Source organism: Rhinopithecus bieti, unplaced genomic scaffold (genome assembly GCF_001698545.2).
Source record: "Rhinopithecus bieti isolate Rb0 unplaced genomic scaffold, ASM169854v2 scaffold_13317, whole genome shotgun sequence".
Taxonomy (NCBI): Eukaryota; Metazoa; Chordata; class Mammalia; order Primates; family Cercopithecidae; genus Rhinopithecus; species Rhinopithecus bieti.
Window position 1 is genome coordinate 257522 of NW_016807516.1, and position 21954 is coordinate 279475.

At 40.0% G+C, this 21954-nt stretch overlaps 1 long non-coding RNA gene and 1 pseudogene across 1 annotated transcript in view; both read right to left on the minus strand.

Moving 5' to 3' along the window:
* Positions 1 to 1108: 1108 nt before the first annotated feature.
* LOC108536056 (Ig lambda chain V-I region MEM-like) lies at positions 1109 to 3533 on the minus strand (annotated as a pseudogene).
* Positions 3534 to 12271: 8738 nt separating this feature from the next.
* The window catches only part of LOC108536113 (uncharacterized), a 24380-nt gene continuing 14697 nt past the window's right edge, over positions 12272 to 21954 (minus strand). Inside the window, exon 3 of the long non-coding RNA XR_001887421.1 lies at positions 12272 to 12317. This is a non-coding gene — a long non-coding RNA (uncharacterized LOC108536113). The remainder of the gene's footprint in view (positions 12318 to 21954) is intronic.

Below are 21954 nucleotides of genomic sequence, written 5' to 3' on the forward strand. Positions count from 1 at the left end.
TGTGTTAGAGAAACTCCTCTGGAGGTTAAAAGCACAGATCCGGGCATGACAGGGAACCCAGCTGCAGAGTGAGACCCCTGAGAATCTGTGTCTGCAGGGGTACAGGATTCCCAGTTAGGTCAGAGTAACAAACGAAACCATGTGGCATATTCTCATAATAAAAAGATAAAAAATAACAAATTGTTGTTAAATTTAAATTTAGCTAACTTCCTGTTTTTGTATTTGCTAAATTGAAAAATCCTATTCCCAGGCCACATGCACACCGCCTCCAACCAGGATTCACATTCTGGGAAGTAATAATAGAGTTTCTGTGAGGATCAAGTAAGGTCACACACTTAAGGACTTGAAAAATGCAGTCAATGCTGACATTGCAGTTGTACAACCGAAAAACATAATGTGGATGCAGACACAGGGTCAGGTCCCTGTGTGTCTATACAGACCCTTACTGGGAGGGAATGTAAGCGTCAGCATCACTGATCCCTTTTTTTCTTTTTTTTGTGAGATGGAGTCTCGCTCTTGTTGCCCAGGGCTCTGAAGGAATGTGCAGAGTGAGAGAAGCCACACCAAAAGGGTACATACTGTGGGAATCCATTTACAAATCTTAAGAATTAAAAATCAAACCACAGGCAGAGCATGAATGTGTGATTGTCTGGGAGAAGCTGTAGGGAGGGAGGGAGGGGAGATTCCAAAAAGTAACAAGGAGGCTTTTGGGATTAAGGATGGAGTCACTGATATATTGCGGTAAGTTTTCAAGGTATATTAATATTTCAAAACACATAAAATTGAGCATGTAAGTATCAGGGGTTTACTATAAGTCAATTACTCCTCAATGAAAAGATGTGTAAAAATAGGTTAAAACAAAAAGAACAGGACTACACACTAAGAACCAATGAGAGGAAGACACTACTCTGGAAACCCCTGGAAACAGAGAGAGGAGAATGAGGAAGATGCAGGTTCCCTGTCAGAGGTGGGTCTGAGATGATACAGCCAGACCTGCCACTTCAGCCCAGGACTTCAGAGCAAACAGGCCTTGTATACCAAGCTGCAGCAAGCAGGATGTTGTTCCCTGGGAGTCCTTTTCCTAGGAAGGAGCTGCTGTGCATGACTTTCAGGACAGAAGGGAACGAGCAGCCCCACTCCCCGGTGGGGCCTTAGATGTACCTGGAGCCATGGAGGCAGCAGCAGTAGCAGAAGCCTCTATCCAGGCCTGAGCAGGGACTGCTGGGTGCTCGTCCTCCTGGCAAAGGAGGAAGGGGATCCTTGTCTCACTTCCCCATGGGCCTGGAGCACAGTGCAAGTACTTGCATTGCTGTCAAAGGACTGGCAGTGATCATCAGCCTCTTCCTCAACCTTCAGAGCCCAGGAGTGGTCAGGGAGGCTGAGTTGCCAGCCTTGGAGCCAGAGAACTGGTCAGGGACCATGGAAGGCCAATTCCTATCACTATCCATGAGGAGTCTGAGGTCAGCACCTGGGAGTTACTGATACTGGTTCACATTACAGCCACCCTCCATGTTGGAGCTGCTTCCAGTGCAGGAAATGGTGACCCTATGACCCTGAGCCCCAGGCATTGAGGGCAGCTAAGTCAGTACAGACTGGGCACAGGACCCTGGAAGTGGGAGAGACATATGATTCTGGTTCTAGACACAAGAGGAGAAAGCAGGGCCCCATGGGATTCCCAGGTCCCCTTCCTTGGCCCCATGTCCAGTCACCCGTGCAGTGTTCAAGGAGGGTGAGGAGGAGGGGGACCAGGCCATGGTCAAGAGTGTCCCAAGTCCTGCCTTCTGTGTCCACAGTTGTAGCAGAGCTTTCCCCATATCTCTCCTTTCTTCTCCTCATACCATCAGAGAAGAAGGGTCCATCCTTGCAAATGAGAGCCCTCAGCCTTATGATGCCACACTAGACCTTGAATCAGGCCCCTCTGGTTTTGAATATCAGGGAGATGGGCAGGGGTGGTGCTGTGTGGTGCTAGGTATGGGGAGGTCACAGCTGTGACCCTTGAGCGGACAGCACCAGGCAGGCAGGCAGTTGGCCTGGTTCTGTTAACCTTTAGCCCCCACACAAGCCCAGAGATGCCTGACCAGATCTCTCTCTTCCTGCACCTCTTTTCTCAGCTCCCTGACCCCTGAACCATGTGGTTATGGCCTCTCTTCTCCAGCTTGCCTGCTGCACCATCATCCAGGACTCCACAGTCTGACATTTGTGTCAAAACTAGAGCCCCATCTGGTACTGCCTGGACTCTCCCCTTCTCCTCGTCCATCGCATATGCAGCAGGTGGATTTACAACCTTAATCAGACTCTGCATGTTTCTCATTAATCCCTCTGTGTGGTATCTCCACTCCTGCAAACTCACCTTTCTTCAAGTTCCTGGGACATTTCTTATTCCCACTTTCCAGAGCCTGGCTCACAGCAGGTGCTCAGGTCAATGGAGTGGACAGATGGTCTCTGCATCATCAATTCTCCAGGGTAAGACGCAGCTGGACCTGGGACCCTGGTCCCCCAATCTCTTGTTATGAATCAAATGATGTCCACTCCAATTTTCAGTGTTTACAAATGAACAACCAGTCTGTCTAAATTCGGAGATTGGGTCAGTAAGGAGATAATAAAATTGCATGAGGTTATAAGAATGGGTCCCTACTGCAGGACTACTGGTGTCTTCGTAATAAATTTATACAAAAACAATACACAGACCTGGTGATGACCATGTGAGGACAGTGTCAGTAGATGGCCACGTGCGAATAAAAGAGGGGCCAGGAACAAATACACACACACACACACACACACACAAAACCTGCTGATACCTTGATCAGATCTTTTCAGATACCAGAACTGTGAGAAAATGAGTATCTGCTGGTGAAGACCCCGGTCTGTGGTATGTTGCTGTGGATGCCCCAGTTGACTGACCCACCCCTCATGGATTCTGCCCCAGAGCAGCTGGCCCCTGGGATCCAGGAAGATATGCTACATTTGATAAAATAACACAAGACGTGGTTGCCAAAGTGTAGGCTTGGGGCACGTATTATCTAGGTGTGAGGTACATCTCCTAAACAAATTACACTGAAGAGGTTTTCAGACCAAAAAGAAAAATACAAAGATGGAACCAGCTGACTTGGCTGAGGAGTAATGGGTACCGAGGAAAGCCTCATTGCTGGGCACACGGCATGTTTTTGTCTCACTTTCTCACCGGCCCGGAGCACTGTGTAAGCATCTAGGCTGCTATCCTAAGACTGGCAGTGATAATCAGCCTCATCCTCAGGCCAGAGCCCAGTGATGGTCAGGGAGGCTAAGTTGCCAGACTTGGAGCCAGAGAAATCAATCAGGGACTCCTGAGGGTCAGTCACTATCACCAAGGATGAGAAGTCTAAGCACGCCCCTGGGAGATGCTGGTACCAGTTCACAGGATAAGTATCTGTGACGTTGTTGCTACTTCCGGTGCAGAAGATGGTGACCCTCTGCCCTGGGCTCCCAGACACTGAGGGCAGGTGAGTGAGCACAGACTGAGCCCAGGACCCTGGAAGTGGGACAGAAACAGACATGGTGACTCTAGATCTAGAGACAAGCAGAGAACCAGAGCCCCATGAGCTTCCCAGAGCTCCTCCCCTGGCCCTGTGTCCAGTCACCTGTGCAGTAAATAGGGAGGGCAAGGAGAGGGGGCCACACCATGCTGCATCCTGTCCCAAGTCCTGCCTTCTGTGTCCACTGCTGAAGCAGAGCTTCCCCCAAATCTCTCTCTTCCTCTCTTCATACTCAGAGAGAGGGAGGGTCCATCAATGCAAATCAGACCCCTCAGCTTTCTGATCCCACCCTGGGCCCTTCTGCCTGAGTGTGTCAGGGTCATGGGCAGCAGTGGGACCGTGTGATCCCAGGGGATGGGCACATCACTACTATGAGTCCTAAGCAGAGGGCACTAGGCAGAACCAAGTGGCTCTGATCACTCCCTGGTGCTTGAGAAACAAGCCCTGAAAGCCTCCTGACATCTAGGCCCAGACATACCTTCCTGTGACATGGTGACTAGCACCCCCCTGAGCCAGCCCTGCCTCCCACTGCTCTGTCTACTGCACAGTTCCCACGTCAGTCTCACTCATGCACACAGTAAGGACTGACCACTCCACATACACGGTTAACAAAACAATGCATTCATATTAAAGAACAAGTTGTTGTCAGTCTGCTTAATAATGAAATAAAAAAGAGCCTGTCTCAAAGATGCATGCATTATATACCACCCTGCTAAAAAAAATGAAGTTTAAAAGAATTCCATCTAACAAATCACTAAAAGAAACAAAAGCTTGTGTGTGACTGGCACACTTCTTGATGTATATACAATAGTTTTGTTCATTTTGTTTTGTTTGCTTTTATTTTGAGACAGAGACTCACTCTGTCACCCAGGCCGGAGTGCAGCATGATCTTGGCTCACTGCAACCTCCACCTCCCAGGTTCAAGCAATTCTCCCGCCTCAGCCTACCAAGTAGCTGGGATTACAGGCATGTACCACTATGTCCAGCTGTTTTTTGTATTTTTGGTAGAGCTGAGGGTTTCACTATGTTGGCCAGGCTGGTCTCGATCTCCTGACTTCAACTGATCTGCTCATCTTGGCCTCCCAAAGTGCTGAGATTACAGGTGTGACCACCATGCCCTACCTATAATGGATAAACTATACTTTTATTTGGAGAGTCCTATGGGCTTAGAGAAAATCAGCAGGATTGTCAGTGCAACATCTTTTTTTTTTTTTTTTTTTGGAGTCTTGCTTTGTCACCCAGGCTGGAGTGCAATGGCGCGATCTCAGCTCACTGCAACCTCCACCTCTGGGTTCCAGAGATTCTCCTGCCTCAGTCTCCCGAGTAGCTGGGATTCAGGCACTTTAATCCCAGGTGACTATACAGAAATATGCTTTCAATCATATTAATAATAATTAGATTTGACCCATTTAAACAAATATACATATTATGCTCACTTTTATTGGGTACTGGATCTATATGCAAAATGTACTGCAGATACCCTAAACTGTTTCCAGTTTAGTCCTTAAGGAGAAAGAAACATTTATGTATCTTCTTCAGGAATATTTCCCTGGTGCTTCCAGCCCTAAATGGGAGTAAGTGGGGTAAGTCTTATAGCCCTTATTTATCTAGTAGTACTTCTTACGCTCTTTTTTTGCAGTCTGTGTGACTCCTGTAATAGATGGTAATGACGTCGAGTATGAGTGCCGTCCATTATCTGTGTGCCCTTATAAAATTGTGACTCATGCCATCCAAAATCAGAGCAACATTATGACAAAAGAGAATGAAACAGCTGTAATTTCAAAATAACTCATTTTTCTAACATGATGTAGTACAAGTGGACTACATTCATCACATAGCGCTACGTAACTTCCTAAATTAAGCATCCTAGGGGACCCCCCTCCCAAAAAAATAATTCATCCTCATCTAAACTCTCCTTTAGAAACCCATTTGAAAGGTGTTTTCTCTCTTGGCCCTCCCCATTATCAACTTTCAAAAAGCAAAATACTACTTCTTAAGGAAGGGTGTAGATGAAGGGCTGCCCAGGTTGACTGAGTAGACCCGAATTATTCTTAATGGACAGAGGGGGCACGTCTGTGAATGTAAGTATTTTAATAATTTTTCTTCATTTGTGTCATTAGTGAATTTACTCTTGATAATAATTCATCATTCTCCTATTCTTCTCCCGCCATATGCACATCATAAATGTGTCATAACATTAACTGGAAACTAGAAGGATCACAGAAAGTAAAAGGAATGGCAATGACAGTTTAGAGTTGGTGTTATGGCAAAACAGGTGTAGTGGGCAGTCGTAGTACTGATTTCCTGAGGCTCAGATATCTAGTCTTCCACGCATGAGTTATGTATGCAAGACTGTATTTAAAGTCTCTTTTAAGCCTCTGAAACTTAAATCACTCATTTGTTCTAAATTGTCTCCATTTTATAAATCAACTAGTATAATATTTGTGAAAGCCTTTTACAAACGTTTTATAAATGTTTAAGCACTTTATAGGTGTGAGAACTGATTGATGTGACCAAGCAGAAATAAAGGCTAGCTTACCAAAGCATCCGTTTTAGAGAAAATAAATGGCCTCAAAAAACAAAAGAAGTAATTGGCTTCCAAAATGCGAATTGTGTGTGTTTTCACATGTCTGTATGAGACAGAGATGACTGCTACCGAATTAGATGCTAAGTTCACTTTGTTCTTTCTTTAACCTAACACAAGGTCAGCTATCACTAGTCAACTTTACATTACTCATTTTTTCACTTTATAGCATCATATTTGTTATTCCAGTAAAATGTCTTTTTATTTTGTGTAAAGGATCTTTAGATATTTGCAGAGAAAATTCTCTCCTTTTCACTTTTTTTTTTTTTGGATACGGAGTCTCGCTTGTGGCCCAGGCTACAGTGCCGTGGCACAATCTCTGCTCACTGCAAGCTCCGCCTCCCGGGTTCACGACATTCTCCTGCCTCAGCCTCCTGAGTAGCTGAGACTACATGTGCCTGCCACCATGCCCGGCTAATTTTTGTATTTTTAGTAGAGACAGGGTTTCACCATGTTGGCCAGGATGGTCTCCATCTCGTGGCCTCGTGATCCACCCACCTCAGCCTCCCAAAGTGCTGGGATTACAGGCGTGAGCCACCGCGCCCGGCCTCCTTTTCACTTTAATGTAAGTGGCCTACCCATCAAATCAGCATTGTTCAGTAGTTTATAATGGGCTCTCTCTGTCCTTTGATGAAAAGGGAATTCAGCTCTGGACAAAAACCCAAGATAAAGAGCTTGGCAACATAAAGCAACTTCCTTTTATGAAATCCACTCACAAAATAAATTGGTATAAAAATTAAAGACACAAAATATTAAGATAGCATTGATTCATTGATCTCACAACTAATTCCAACTATATAATATTAACAACACTCACGATCTGAAATTTAAGCTACAGCTAACATCATGTAGCAACAAATTATTTAATATTTTCAACAACTACACAGTAATGTTGAATTTTAACAACTGAAATTGTATTTTCTAGACCACTACCAATGGGAATATTTTACAAAGTGTAATATAGGAAATTATCAGAAGGTGAAAATTTGTTTACATGAAGCAGTGTTCATTAGTCATTCAAGAATATATGTTTACAATAAATCAAAACAAGTCTCATGTTAGCTGCACTCAACTTAAGAGTTCCAACCAATACGAAGTAAAATCTGGGTGAATTAGGTTACTACTAACCAAAACTCTCAACTGTGTTTTATTTTTCCCCTGTGTCCTTTATTCACATATCTCAAGAAAATGAAAATAATCTAGGGCTAGAAGAATGAGACTGACTCTCAAAATGACGGCTCTCAATGACTAAAGATACAATAATTCAAAAAATATTAAGCATCTACTATGAACATTGCACTGCACTGTAACAGGAATTAAAAGAAATTGAAGTGTGTGTAAGCAGAAACTCAGCTGTATGTAAGAAAACCCAATTACCCCTAAGAAACAGAAAGAGCTGGAATCCTTTAAAAAACTAACTGCCTGTTTTTCTGTGGCTAGTGAGGCTTATCTCTCCTCGCTTCCCACGCAACGTGAAGACCCTGATTCCATAGCTAGGCTGCAGCAAGCAAGGTCACCGGACAGATAAACTCAAGTTGCAAAACATGTTTTTCCTTGAAAACTAAGAAATGATGTTATGCATGTCTCAATTAATTGAATAACTTTTTTTCTCACTTCTGTAATATGCTTCTCCCTGCACAGATCTTCCCTCACCCCATAAAATGCTTAAAAGGTAACTTAACTCTTTGTTCAGGGCTCAGTCCTTTGGATGTTAATCTGACTGGGCCAGTGCACCTAAATAATAAATATCCTCCTGAACCCCATGACTGATGGGGTTCTTTGATTCCTAAAAAAAATTCCTCGACAGCAGTAGACCTGTGAGAAATAGATATGAATAACATATTTGTCTTTAAGTCCTCTATCATCCATTGCAGCAGATACTTGATATAAATACCACTAAATAGTATGATGTTGTTACACATACACACACATACATTAAATAATTATACTATTATTTTCAGTTGCTAAAGGAAAAGGAGGCATCGGCGTCAATTGTTTTCCAGAAGACAGACTACTGACTTGGGTTAAAGCAGCTGAGAAGGCTTTTTGAAGGGAGTTGAATTTGATATAAATTTAAGAGGGCAGATAAGTGGGCTGTGAATGGCACTGCCGATGTAGGGAGCAGTATGTATACGAATAGTAAGTTTTAATGTAGAGGACATATAGAAAAGGACAGATAGCAATCTTTTGTGTAACAGAGTAGTAATGAAAGATAATGCTGAAAACCAAGATTTGATTTAGGTGAGTCTTGAGTTTTTCCCCATGGGTTCTTTATTCTTTGCTTCTCCCCCAGCAATGTGTGTACTTTATATTGTGTTGAACCCCCAATGACATCACAAGTAGAAGTGCTTTTAAATGTTTCTTTTAACTTAATATGGAAATACTCCATATTTTGTACTCATTAAGTATACAGTGGTTATTACTAACTATGTGAAGTTTACAGCAGTGCTTAAATATCAGAATAAGTAAGCAAAACTCATCTTTTAAGGCACATAAAATGGAACCTTCAATGAACTTTTCCTAAAACACCATTGTATTTAATTTTCCACAACACTAATAGTCTTAAGATTACAAATCAACAGTCCTTGAAACTATTAAAACTAATCTTGATTTATTACAGGAAATCGTTTCCCATTTGTAATAAACAACATGCGAACTTATGATGACACGCTGAAAATGTGTAGATTAAAATGCAAATTTTATTTCAGGGACCTTTATCTCTCTAAGCAAGAGCTAATGGGTACTCTCTACCTTCGCTTTCTCAAAGCGCTTGCATCAATAATTCTTTATTAAAGTTTGTCTTGAAATCTTTGCATTAATCCTACTTAGAAATTTTGGCTTCAGCTTGCAACTATCATCTTTGTCAAGAATAAGTTATATTTGAAGCTTATAATTTTTATTTCTACCATTTCTCAGTTAAAGACACAGTTATTGTCACAGTCATCAAAATTTTAAATCATGGAGTTTGTTTTTCCTTCCTCTTTTCTTCTTTCTCTGTTCTATACATTCAACTGTAAATTTACTGAAGTGAAACATTGTTTCAAGTCCTGAGTCATCTTTCACAACCTCCTTTATATCTTCCTGTTTTCATATTCCCTGCCTTTACCCCCTTAAAACAATTAATGTGGGAAAACAGAAGAGTTATGATCCCATTTCTGTCTTAATATCCACTATTTCCCCCACCTACTGGATTACACTGTTGCCCCCGTAATTCTGAGGTAATAATAAGCACTATCATACAGTTATCAATCTCAAAAAAATTAATATCTTTTGTCCACGCTGCGTTTTTAAGGGCTTGACATGGTGGGAAAAAATATTAGGTAAGTATGAGAAAGAATTTAAAAAGTACAAGACTAAAACTTAGAAGTTGGCCAGGTGTGGTGGTTCACGCCTGTAATCCTAGCACGTTAGGAGGCTGAGGAAGGAGGATTGCTTGAGGCTGGGAGTTCCAGACCACCCTGGATGACAAAGCAAGACCCCATTTGTAAGAACAATGAAATTGCCAGTCATGATGCTGTACACCTGGAGTCCCAGCTACTCAGGAAGCTGAGATGGGAGAATCCCTTGAGCCCTGGAGTCCAAAGCTGCAGTGAGCCATGACCATGGCACTGCACTCAAGCCTGCGTGATGGAGCCAAGCCGTAACTCAGAAAGAGAGGGAAAGGGAGAGAAGTTGGAGCCTGGTATGTAGATTTGAGATTCTCACAAGTAATCATCTATCTAGCACTACAGCGAAACCAAGATAAAAGGAAAAAAGATGCTAGAATAAAAATTTTTTGAGACATGGCCATTAGAAAATAGGAGCATAAGTGAGAGAAGAAATAATCTCAGTTTAGAAAGAAAACCAGGAAGGTGAGCCTTCTTTAAAGTCATCTGCTCAATGTTGAAAAAAATAACTGATAAAAGAGTAGTCTATTCAATGTTACTGTTTAATAATAAGTGAAAACATGCTTTAAAATTCCTGGGAAGTTAAATAATTTTTTGGTTGTCCAAAAACATAAACCACTCTTCTTCAAAGATTATTTATATAATAGAGATCCTCCTTTAAAGTTCTATACTTTAAGTGTCAAATATCAAAAATTCAGCAGTTATCCTCCTGTTCCCTAGATTCATGCCTGGTAGAGATGACAGATTACTTTGGAAACTCGACTGCCTATACTAGATATTAACTGTACACATTTTTTTCCTGTAGAGGGATAGATGTGAATTTCTGTTTAATAACTGAACAATTTTATCTTACCCTGTAATGAGAATTTTCTTACATTTTTAGGCAGTACTTTGGCAATTACTGCCTCTCTTTAATAGAATAAGTGATCACTGCCACTAAAATTTGTGATCAAATTGTAGATATGTGGTAATTTTTTAGTGTTATGACCTGCTGTAACAAATAATACTATCTACTAGTTATAATATAAACACTTGAATATAGATCCTTATATACCAGTTGCTTAAGATATTGCTACTGGCTATCAGCTATTTGGAAATTACAGTAAACATATTTTATCTGTGGAAATTTACAAATTCTATCACTAACACAAGAGGTGATTAGCATTTCATTTACTCTAGGTAGGAGACGAAAGTAAGAACAGAAGGTGCTTCATTTCAAGCACATTTTTAATATCTGTAGCATCATATTTCATAAAATGTAGAGATGTATGTTATGCCTATCTTTTGCTGACACCCACAAAACTTCAGCGTTCAATTTCCTGTCAAAGAGTAGATCCTAGTTTTATAAAAGCAACTGCTTTTAGAGATGCAAAGGACAATAACATCTGGGCTCTTTTAAAACTCTTTTGATAGGAGATAGTTTTCTTTCAAAAGCATGCTGCACATAACACAGAACAATGCTTCTTTTAAAAGTTTCTAGACAAAGAATTCAGACAAGAAAATGTTCATATAATCATCAGTATGCTGTATTGTGGAAATGACTTTAGGGATTTTGTAGCAGCGTGAATTATTCTGACTTTGAAAATTTGCTTTATTTTTATAAATACGAGCTCATGATCTAGTAATCAAATAGTATTAAGAGGCTTACAACAGCAAAAGAGTAAGTGGCAACTTGCTTAACACTTCTCTACGCTATAGTCCCATTCAACAGAGAAAGCAATATTTGGCTCTTTCATCTGGTGCTTTTGGTAATTAAATCTTATTTTTAATCTAGTATGCTGATATTGTTATCTTGATTTATCAATTTTAAACATTACCTATTAACTACTATGATATCTACATAGGAATTAGGGCAGGTGCACCAATTACAGGACTCTATTCCCACTATTCTCTCAATGTTGTTAAATCAAATTGGTTTTGGTGAAAACAATATTTCATAATTAACATTATGATGACTATGTAAATACTGTTCTCTAAGTTTACATTTGTAGCATAGTATCTTCATTTTTCCTGAAGTTGGTAAGATTGTCAGTGATAATTCCAAATTTCATGTATACAAAATAATCAAAATATTTGAGTTCCATTCTTAATATGTTTAGACATCACTCCTCCAGCCTTCCATCCTTCTGCTCCCACCTCACTGGTTGCCCTCTGACTCCCTATCTTTGCCTTTCTCTGCTGGACTTCTTGTTCTCAGATTGCACATCATTCTCCGTTATTTAAATACCCCATATTTGTTTAAGTCTTTTGTTAAGTGACATATATCATGACCCTTTACCTCTAAATACTTCTGTGTGTACTTCCTAAGAATATGAACATTCTCTTACTTAACTACAGTATGGTATCAGATTCAGTAAATGTAAAATTGATACAATACTTTGATGTAATCTACTGCTAGTATTCTGATTTTATAAATTGAGCCAATTCTGTATAGCATGATTTTCCTCCAGTATTGGATCCAGTCTGCATTCATGTATTGCAATTAGTTGTCCTAGCTCCTCAGTCCTCTTCGATATGGAAAGCCTCCTAAACCTTTCTTGCCTTCCACAGCAATTACATTTTTTTTAATACTTTAAGTTCTAGGGTACATGTGCAAGACACAGTGGCCAGGCACAGTGGCTCACACCCATAATCCCAGCACTTTGGGATCACCCAAGGTCAGGGGTTCAAGACCATTCAGCCCCCGAATGGTGAAAATACAAAAATTAGCCAGGCGTGATGGTGCGTACCTGTAATTCCAGCTACCTGGAAGGCTGAGGCAGGAGAATCACTTGAACCTAGGAGGTGGAGGTTGCAGGGAGCCGAGATTGCGCGATTCCGCCATTGCACTCTAGCCTGGGCAACAAGAAAAAAAATCCTTCTTAAAAAAGAAAAAAAAAATACAGTCCCCTCCATCACCTTTTATTAATAGAATTTTCTTATTTTGTGGTTTGTCTTATGTTCCACTGGTTTAAAAATTTTATTTCTTATTCCTTTCCGATAGCGATTTGTTATCTATTTTTCATATTTTTTTGTTTTCTATTTTTTCTTGCTCCAATATCAGTTATAAGTATTTTTCCTGTTCTTTGATTCCAAACATTATTTCTGTTTTATCCCAGTCTATTTTAGTTGTTACTATAGGTCTCAACTACTCATGCTGAAATTTTGCTCAAATGACTGATGATCTTTGGCTATTTACATTTCAGAAGCGGATTTTAGGAAGGGAGCTGGTATAGTGTAATTGTCTACTGGTGGTGTAGAAACCAAGGAGGGGAAGGAAGAAGGTTACATACAGCTCCTTTGATTAAAGTATGTGAACTTCTGATAACAGCTCTCTGGTCAAAGTGCAATGTTTACCAAGTTTAATTCACAGAATAGCATATTTAAGATTCAAGAGACTCAGGGAAAAGAAAATGAGGAGGAATGGAGAGGCCATTACCCACTGTGGGGTAAGAGAGAGCAACCAATTTAAAACTTGGTAAGTTTTCTCTTTTCAGAACTGCACTTTACCCTGCCCTCCAAAGCACTCAGTTTTTCCAAGTGGTGAGCTGCTCAAGCTTCACTGGAAGATTTTCTGATGTCTTGTAGGGTCTTCACACTGCAGGCACATCGGCAGCACGTTCTCAGTCCTGCTTCATCAATCACTTCTCCATCTGCTTCCCATCCTTCACAATGTATTGAATTATGGCACAGTGATTGAGTGTATGACTTTAAAACAAGACTGCTTGGGTTTCAATACTAACTTTGCCACTTACTGAATATGTGAAAATCAGCAAATTGCTTAATGATTCCGCTTCTATGCTATGGATGTCAACTGCTCTCCGTTCTATTATTGTCTTTCCTACTGTCTGTACTTCAGGTTTTTTGCCTCTATAAATTGACTTCTTAAAAATTATTTTGCCATCATTTGTCTGAAGTTTGGAGAAGGAAAAGAGATTGATGCCTGTTGTTAATTCATCAGCCTTAAAGAAAAATTAATCCTTTTAATTTTACCCTCTTACTTTGCCATGTTTTTTTTCCTGAGCAGTGAACCATTATGTAATTTATAAGCTCTCTTTAACATATTTAATTTTATATTAAGACTACAAAAGAATCAGAATTTTTTATCTATATAAAAATACTCATTCTCTTTTCTAAGATATTTTACTGTAATTACATGTATAAGGGTCAGAAACTATTAAACCATCGATTTTTCTGAGATACTGCTTATTTGTGTGAGAATTTATGTTAAGCATGAATTAAGGACACATTCTTATAAAATATAAGATTACAAAAGGGATTTTTTACTGTGTATTAAACAGGTAAGCAGAACCTCTATATTCTATGCACACATATTTTATAAAAATTCAGTTAAATATTTATAAAATGAAAGTTAAAAGTAGCACTTTTGAAAAGCAGTTAATGAACAGCCATCAACGGAGCTATCATTGTAACAGCAAAATGCTTTGCAACTCCAGTAACATCAGTGGTGGTGAAGCAGGTCAAGTTTAATTAAGGACAGTCAAAGATAAACTGAGAAACTGAACTATAAAACGCTGTCCAAGGACAGGTGCCGTGGCTCACCCCTGGAGGCCGAGACAGGCAATCACCAGGGGTCAGGAATTCAAGACGAGCCTGACCAACATGGAGACACCTTTCCGTCTCCACTGGAAATACAAAATTAGCCGGGCATGGTGATGCATGAGTCCCAGCTACTCAGGAGGCTGAGGCCGAAGAATCACTTGAACCCAGGAGGCAGAGGTTAAGGGCCATTACACTCCAGTCTGGGCAAGAAAAGCGAAACTGTCTCAAAAAAAAAAAAAAAAAAGGCCGTCCTTTGCAAGGAGCTGAAGGCAAAAAGAAAAGCAAAGGAGAGCCTTGAAATTAGCAATGAATTGGTAAGCCTTACTGCCCGTAACTTGTAATTCGCTGTCAGATTTTAGTATCAATTAAAACAGATTAATAGAGAGAGCAATCATTTATTCTCTATCTTATATCCCTCTTCATCATCCCCCTGTAGAGGCTCCCATGAAAGGTGGAAGACAGAGTGGGTCAAAAATTCAATTCATTTCTCTGCTCAGTCACTTTTTAAATAATGCTGGCATCTACATTTGCTGGACACTAGAATTATCATTTCTTCAAACAGGAATAAATGTAGTTATTGACAGGCTATAGCCCTCATTTCCAAAGAGGCTTAACTCCTTTTTATTCAACTGAGGAAGAAATTCCCTGCAATGTGAGCACTGAGCAATTTACATCTCCTTTTATCACTAGGGGCTACCGTGGTGATGTGAATGATGAAGAGGATGTAACAAATTTAGTATTACTTTAAATGCTCAAATTAACATAGATCTGCAGAAACAGTACAAGGACAAAAAAAAATTTGCTCTCGATCATTTTATAATAATATTCATTAATGAAGCTAAAGCCTCCCTGCTTTGACTTTGTTTTTTAAACATCAGTGACAAATAGATTCCTCCAAATTGTTAAGAGAGCTCATGAAACAGCAGGGATATTTAAGAATTAATTTTTTTAGAAGTAATTTTGAACTTTAAATGATTATAGCACAGCCTATGTAAACAAGAAGACAGACCAGCTTATTAAAAAGCAGTGTGCAGCCCGGGCACAGTGGCTCACACCTGTAATCCCAACACTTACGGAGGCTGAGGTGGCCGGATCACGAGGTCAAGAGATCGAGACCATCCTGGCCAACATGGTGAAACTCTGGCTTTACCAAAAATGCAAAAATTAGCTGGGCGTGGTGGCACACACCTGTAGTCCCAGCTACTTGGGAGGCCGAGGCAGGAGAACCGCTTGAACCCGGGAGAAGGAGGTTGCAGTGAGCCAAGAAAGCAGCGTGCAAATTATCTAGGCCACAAAAAGCTGAGATACAGTGTTCTGTTTTCTAGTATTCTTCATGTTTACACACTGTTTCATCAAAGAGCAAGTACCCAAGACACCATTTTAGAAGACGCAAACCAAAACTGAAAACATAATTTCGTCACGAACATAAATGTGAAAACTTGAAGCGTATCGAGGAAATTTGAAACCTGCTAACATCACTGCTTGTGGGTTAAATCCTACTCATTGTAACCTGATTACAAAATCTTTATGATAGAAACTTCAAGGTTTAAATGAGGATAGACACAGGAAAAGAGTACAGATGTTATAAATGTAGATTTTTATTACATTTATGAAATACTCTAATTTGTGAAGTGCTTTTATATCCATATGTTACTCAATCCTGGCAGTAATCTTAGTAAGACATGAGTTCAAACAGGCATTGGTATCTTACAAATGCTGCAGTAAGGAAGACTGAGGCTCACTCAAGCAGGTTAGATAGCACCAGCTTGTACAAACACCCAAACCTAACAATGTAGCCAATTGTTCTTTCACTTTAATATTTATGAGAACTTTCAAGTATTAAAATGCAAATCATTAAGCTGTAATACAGTCAGCCTTAACAGAGAATACAATTTCCATTTCCAGCTGCTGCATTCAGGCAGGAACATCTTATCTATGCAGGTACAGGAGTTACATGAATCAATGGGCCTTTAGACAATGCAAGTGCTCAGGCGTGCTTCATTTGAATGACCGTCCACATGGCGCCCCTGTAGGACTCCACAGCTATCTAAAGGATGGATAACTGAGATCACTGGTAAGGGAGCTGTCTGGAAAGCGTCTTCAAAAAGGGCACATGAGTTGAAAGACACATTCCTTTTTGTGTGAGGACTTTCTTTCCTGCCTGAAGAGAGACTGAGTTGGGGTCAAGTTTGGCCCAACTCATCAATTTAATGGAATTGACTTAAAGAGAGATATGACTGGGGGTGAAGGTGATGGACTCGTGAAATGAGTTAGAAAAAACAGAAAGGATCTTTGAAGGCTGGGATTACAAGAAAAGGGAGTAAGTAGTACAACTGAGAAAGCTGGATGTGTTTTAAAAGGTGCTCAGATATCAGTGTGATGAGTGGAGTAATACACAATGAGGAGCAAAAAAAAGCTAAAAAAGCAAAAGCTTATTTGATATAAATCAAATATTGTCATTGATTTGGATATTTTCACTTTTTAAAGCTATTTTCAGTTATTTAACATTATTAGCAAATTAAAAGCTGCCAGATATTTTACCTCAGCATCAAAATTAGTATCATTATACTAATAACAGTAAAAACAATAATGGCATGGACTGGGTTGTGACTATATGCCAGACACTTTTCTAAGGACCCTATGGTATTAACTATTATTTACAATAAAGTTATTACTTCTACTTTAAATATCAAGATAATAACGTACAGCAAACTTTGGGTAACTTGCCCGAAACTACAAAACTAGGAAATGGCAGACTCAGAAACATTAAGCTCCACAGCATTTCGTCTTACCATTTTTTAGGCCATTATCTATAAATAGTGATCTGCTTGCTCATTTGCATTTTGGTAAACCCAAGAATTTATGTAAACTTTACATCAGAATGATACTGCTTGAATATTCACAAATTACTCTGGGTGGGGACAAAGCCCGTTTAGCTTTCTAAGATAATGGAATGTAAACAAAAAAGTGTCCGAGACAGGTCTCAATCAACTTACAAGTTTCTTCTTCTTCCAAGGTTAAAGACATGCCTGGGCGACAGGTCTGCACCTTTCTCCAAAAATATTTTAGGGCTTCAATACTTAGAGGAGAAAAGCAGGCTGAGGGGAAAAGAGGGAGGGTGGCCGGGCGCGGTGGCTCAAGCCTGTAATCCCAGCACTTTGGGAGGCCGAGACAGGCGGATCACGAGGTCAGGAGATCAAGACCATCCTGGCTAACACAGTGAAACCCCGTCTCTACTAAAAATACAAAAAAAAAAACTAGCCGGGCAAGTTGGCGGGTGCCTGTAGTCCCAGCTACTCGGGAGGCTGAGGCAGGAGAATGGCGTGAACCCAGGAGGCGGAGCTTGCAGCGAGCTGAGATCCCGCCACTGCACTCCAGCCCGGGCAACAGAGCAAGACTCCGTCTCAAAAAAAAAAAAGAGGGAGGGTATGGTCACGTTACTGAATCCACATGTTGCAAGAGAAAACAAGCAGGTAGAGGAAGAGTCAGTTACCTAATTTGTCTCCTAGCTCAGTAAATCAGCACTTTACATAAGGTGAACATAGAGTAGGTACCTGTGGAGAAATTTAGCCGTTTATCAGTAGCTATCTGCTTAGGAAAAGAGAAAGTTTCTTGCGTGACTCAGCTTTCAGCTTAACTTTTCCTTTTGGCATAGTGAATTGGCCTTCCAAGTTTTTATTTTCCTTTCGCAGGGAAAAAAAATATTGTAGTTTTCTCTGGTGATCATTTTGTTATGAAATTCATTAATAACACTAAATGAGTATCCCATAAGCATCATGATCAATTGCCCGGAGGCACTCCTCTGTCCTGCTGGTATTTGTTCTTGTGGACTGTGTCATAATCACCGTTCTGACCAGTGTGCTTTTGATTTGCACTTCTCTGATGATTAATGAGGGTTGAGCATGTTTTCATATTTATTGGTGGCTGTTACATCTTTTGAGCAGTATGTGTTCATATCCCTAACCCATTTATTAATTGGGTTTTTTGGTCTGATTTATTTAAGGACTTTTAGGTAGATCCTACCTTTGTCAGATGTGTAGTGTGGGAACATTTGCTTCCATATAATGGCTAATATTTGAATACTTGAATTTTTTATAATGGCTCAATAGGTTCTCAAATGTCACTTTTTCGATTCCATAAAAAGAGTTTCAATCTTGCTGAACTGAAATCCCAGTACCATTCTGTGACATAAAACAGCACACATCAGAAAACGTTCTACCAGACAGCTTGTTTCTAGTTTTTAGGATTGGATATTCGTATTTTCTATACTATAAGGGCTCAACAGGCTCCAAAATGTCACTTCTTAGATTCTACGAAAAAAGTGTTTGGAAGCTGTTTCATCAAAATGCACGTTCCATTCTGTAACATAAAACAGCATGCCACAAAGTGTTTTCATAGATTGCTTGCTTCTAGTTTTTAGGGCTGAATATTCATTTTTTTTTTTTTTTTTTTTTTTTGAGACGGAGTCTCGCTCTGTCGCCCAAGCTGGAGTGCAGTGGCCGGATCTCAGCTCACTGCAAGCTCCGCCTCCCGGGTTCACGCCATTCTCCTGCCTCAGCCTCCGGAGTAGCTGGGACCACAGGCGCCCACCGCCTCGCCCGGCTAGTTTTTTGTATTTTTTAGTAGAGACGGGGTTTCACTGTGTTAGCCAGGATGGTCTCGATCTCCTGACCTTGTGATCCGCCCGCCTCGGCCTCCCAAAGTGCTGGGATTACAGGCTTGAGGCACCGCGCCCGGCCTGAATATTCATATTTTTAAATCAAGTCTCAACAGGCTCAAAAACTTCACTTTTAGATTCTACAAAGAGTGTTTTGAACTGTTGAATCAAAGCGTATGTATTATACTGTGACAAAAAGCAGCACATCACAAAGCATTTTCACAGATGCTTGCTTCTAGTTTTTAGAACCGGATATTCATATGTTTGTGTAAGGGCTCAATAGGGCCAGAAATGTCAATTATTAGATTCTACAAAAAAACTGCTTGGAAGCTGTTTCATCAAAAGGCAGGTTCCATTTTTATGACATAAAACAGCACGTCACAAAGCGTTTTCACAGCTTCTTTCTAGTTTTTGGAACTGGATATTTGTATGTTCCTATAAAAGCTCAATACGCTCAGTAATGTCACTTCTTGGATTCTACAAAGTGTTTGGAAGTCGTTTCATCAAAAAGCAGGTTCAATTCTGTGATATGAAACAGCACATCACAAAGCGTTTTCACAGGTAGGTTTTTTCCTAATATTTTGGACTAAATATTAGTATCTTCTTCCAAGGGCTCAATGAAATAGAAAATGTCACTTCTTAGAATCTACAAAAGAGTGTTAAGTTGTTGACTAAAACACAGGTTCCATTCTGCTACATAAAACAGCATGTCACAAAGCATTTTCACAGATAGCTTGTTTCTAGTTCTTAAGACAGGATATCCATGTTCCTAGAAGGGCTCAAGAGGCTAGGAAATGTCACTTTTTAGATTGTATAAAAAAGTGTCTGGAAGCTGTTTCATCAAAATGCAGGTTCAATTCTGTGATATAAAACAGCACATCACAAAGCGTTTTCACAGAGAGCTTGTTTCTAATATTTATGACTAAATATTTGCATTTTTTTAATAAGGACTCAATAGGTTTGAGAATGTCAGTTCTTGGATTCTACAAAAACAGTTTTGAACGTGTTGAATAAAAATAAAGGTTCCATTTTGTGACATAAAGCAACACATCACAAAGCAATTTCATAGCTTTTCTTTCTCATTTTTAGGACTGGATATTCATATGTTCCTATAAGGGCTCAGTAAGATAGGAAACGTCACATTGTTAGATTCTACAAAGAGTGTGTTTGGAACTTGTCAACTCAAAACACAGATTCCATTCTGCGACATAAAACAGCACATCACAAAGTGTTCTCACAGGTATCTTTTTTTTTTTTTTTTTTTTGAGACCGAGTCTCGCTCTGTCCCCCAGGCTGGAGTACAGTGGCATGGTCTCGGCTCACTGCAAGCTCAGCCTCCTGGGTTCACGCCATTCTCCTGCCACAGCCTCCTGAGTAGCTGGGACTACAGAAGCCAGCCACCACGCCTGGTTTTTTTGTTTTCGTATTTTCAGTAGAGACGGGGTTTCACCATGTTAGCCAGGATGGTCTCGATCTCCTGACCTCGTGATACACCTGCCTCGGCCTCCCAAAGTGCTGGGATTATAGGCGTGAGCCACCACACCCGGCCTCTCACAGGTATCTTATTTCTAGTTTTTAGGGCTGGATATTCATATTTTCTTATTGAAGCTCGATAGGTTTGGAAATGTCACTTCTTACATTCTACAAAAAGAGTGTTTCAACTTTGGTGAATCAAAGCACAGGTACTATTCTGTGACATAAAACAGCATTTCACACTGCATTTTCACATATAGGTTGTTTCTAGTTTTTAAAACTGGATATCCATATGTTCCTATAAGGGCTTAATAGGTTTGGAGACTTCACTTCTTAGATTCTACAGAAAGAGTGTTTGAAAGCTTTTTCATCAAAATGCAGGTTCCATTCTGTGGCGTAAAATAGCACATAACACTGCACTTTCAGAGATAGTTTTTTTATTCTCATTTTTAGGAGTGGATACTTGTATGTTTGTCTAATAGATTCCATTCTGTGACATAAAATAGCACGTCACAAAGCATTTTCAGAGATAAATTGTTTCTAGTTTTAGGCATGGATATTTTACTTTTTTTATAAAAGTTCAATAGGTTTGGAAACAGCACTTCTTAGATTCTACATCAAGAGTGTTTTGAACATGTTGAATCAACACAGGAACCGTTCTGTGACATAAAACTGCATGTCACAAAGCATTTTACAAGTAGCTTTTTTCTAGTTTTTAGGACTGGATTTTGTATTTTTCTGTAAGAATTCAACTGACTCGGAAATGTCACTTCTTAGAATCTACAGAAAGTGTGTTTGGAAGCTGTTTCATCAAAACTCAGGCTCCATTCTTTGATATAAAACAACACATCACAAAGCATTTTGACAGATAACTTGTTTCTCGTTTTAGGGTTATTCATACTTTTATAAAACTCAGTAGGTTTGGTGACATCACTTTTAGGTCATACAAAAGAATGTCTCACAGTTGTTCAATCAAAACACAGGTACCATTCTCTGACATAAAACAGCATATCACAAATCATTATCATAGATAGTGTGTTTCTAGTTTTTAGGACTGAATATATGTATGTTCCTGTAAGGGTTCATTGGCTCAGATATGTCACTTCTTAAGAGTCTACAAAAAAATTGTTTGGAAAATATTTAATCAATATACAGGTTCAATTTTGTGATATGAAACAGCACATCAAAAAGTATTTTCGCTGATAGCTTGTTTCTAGGTTTTATAGCTGGATATTTGTATTTTCTTATGAGGGCTCGATAAGGTCAAGAACATCACTTCTTAGATTCTACAAAGAGAGTTCAAACTTGTTGAAGCAAAACACAGGTTCCATTCCATGACATAAAATAGCACATCACAAAGTGTTTTTACAAATAGCTAGTTTCTAGTTTGAATTACAAGATACTCGTATGTTCCTATAAATGCTCAATAGATTCGAAATGTCACTTCTTAGATTCCACAGAAAGATAGTTGGGAACCTGTTTTATCAAAATGCAGGTTCAATTCTGTATTATGAAACTGCACATCGGCCGGGCGCGGTGGCTCAAGCCTGTAATCCCAGCACTTTGGGAGGCCGAGACGGGCGGATCACGAGGTCAGGAGATCGAGACCATCCTGGCTACGCTGTCTCTACTAAAAAATACAAAAAACTAGCCAGACGAGGTGGCAGGGGCCTGTAGTCCCAGGTACTCAGGAGCCTGAGGCAGGAGAACAGCGTAAACCCGGGAGGTGGAGCTTGCAGTGAGCTAAGATCTGGCCACTGCACTCCAGCCTGGGCGACAAAGCGAGACTCCGTCTCAAAA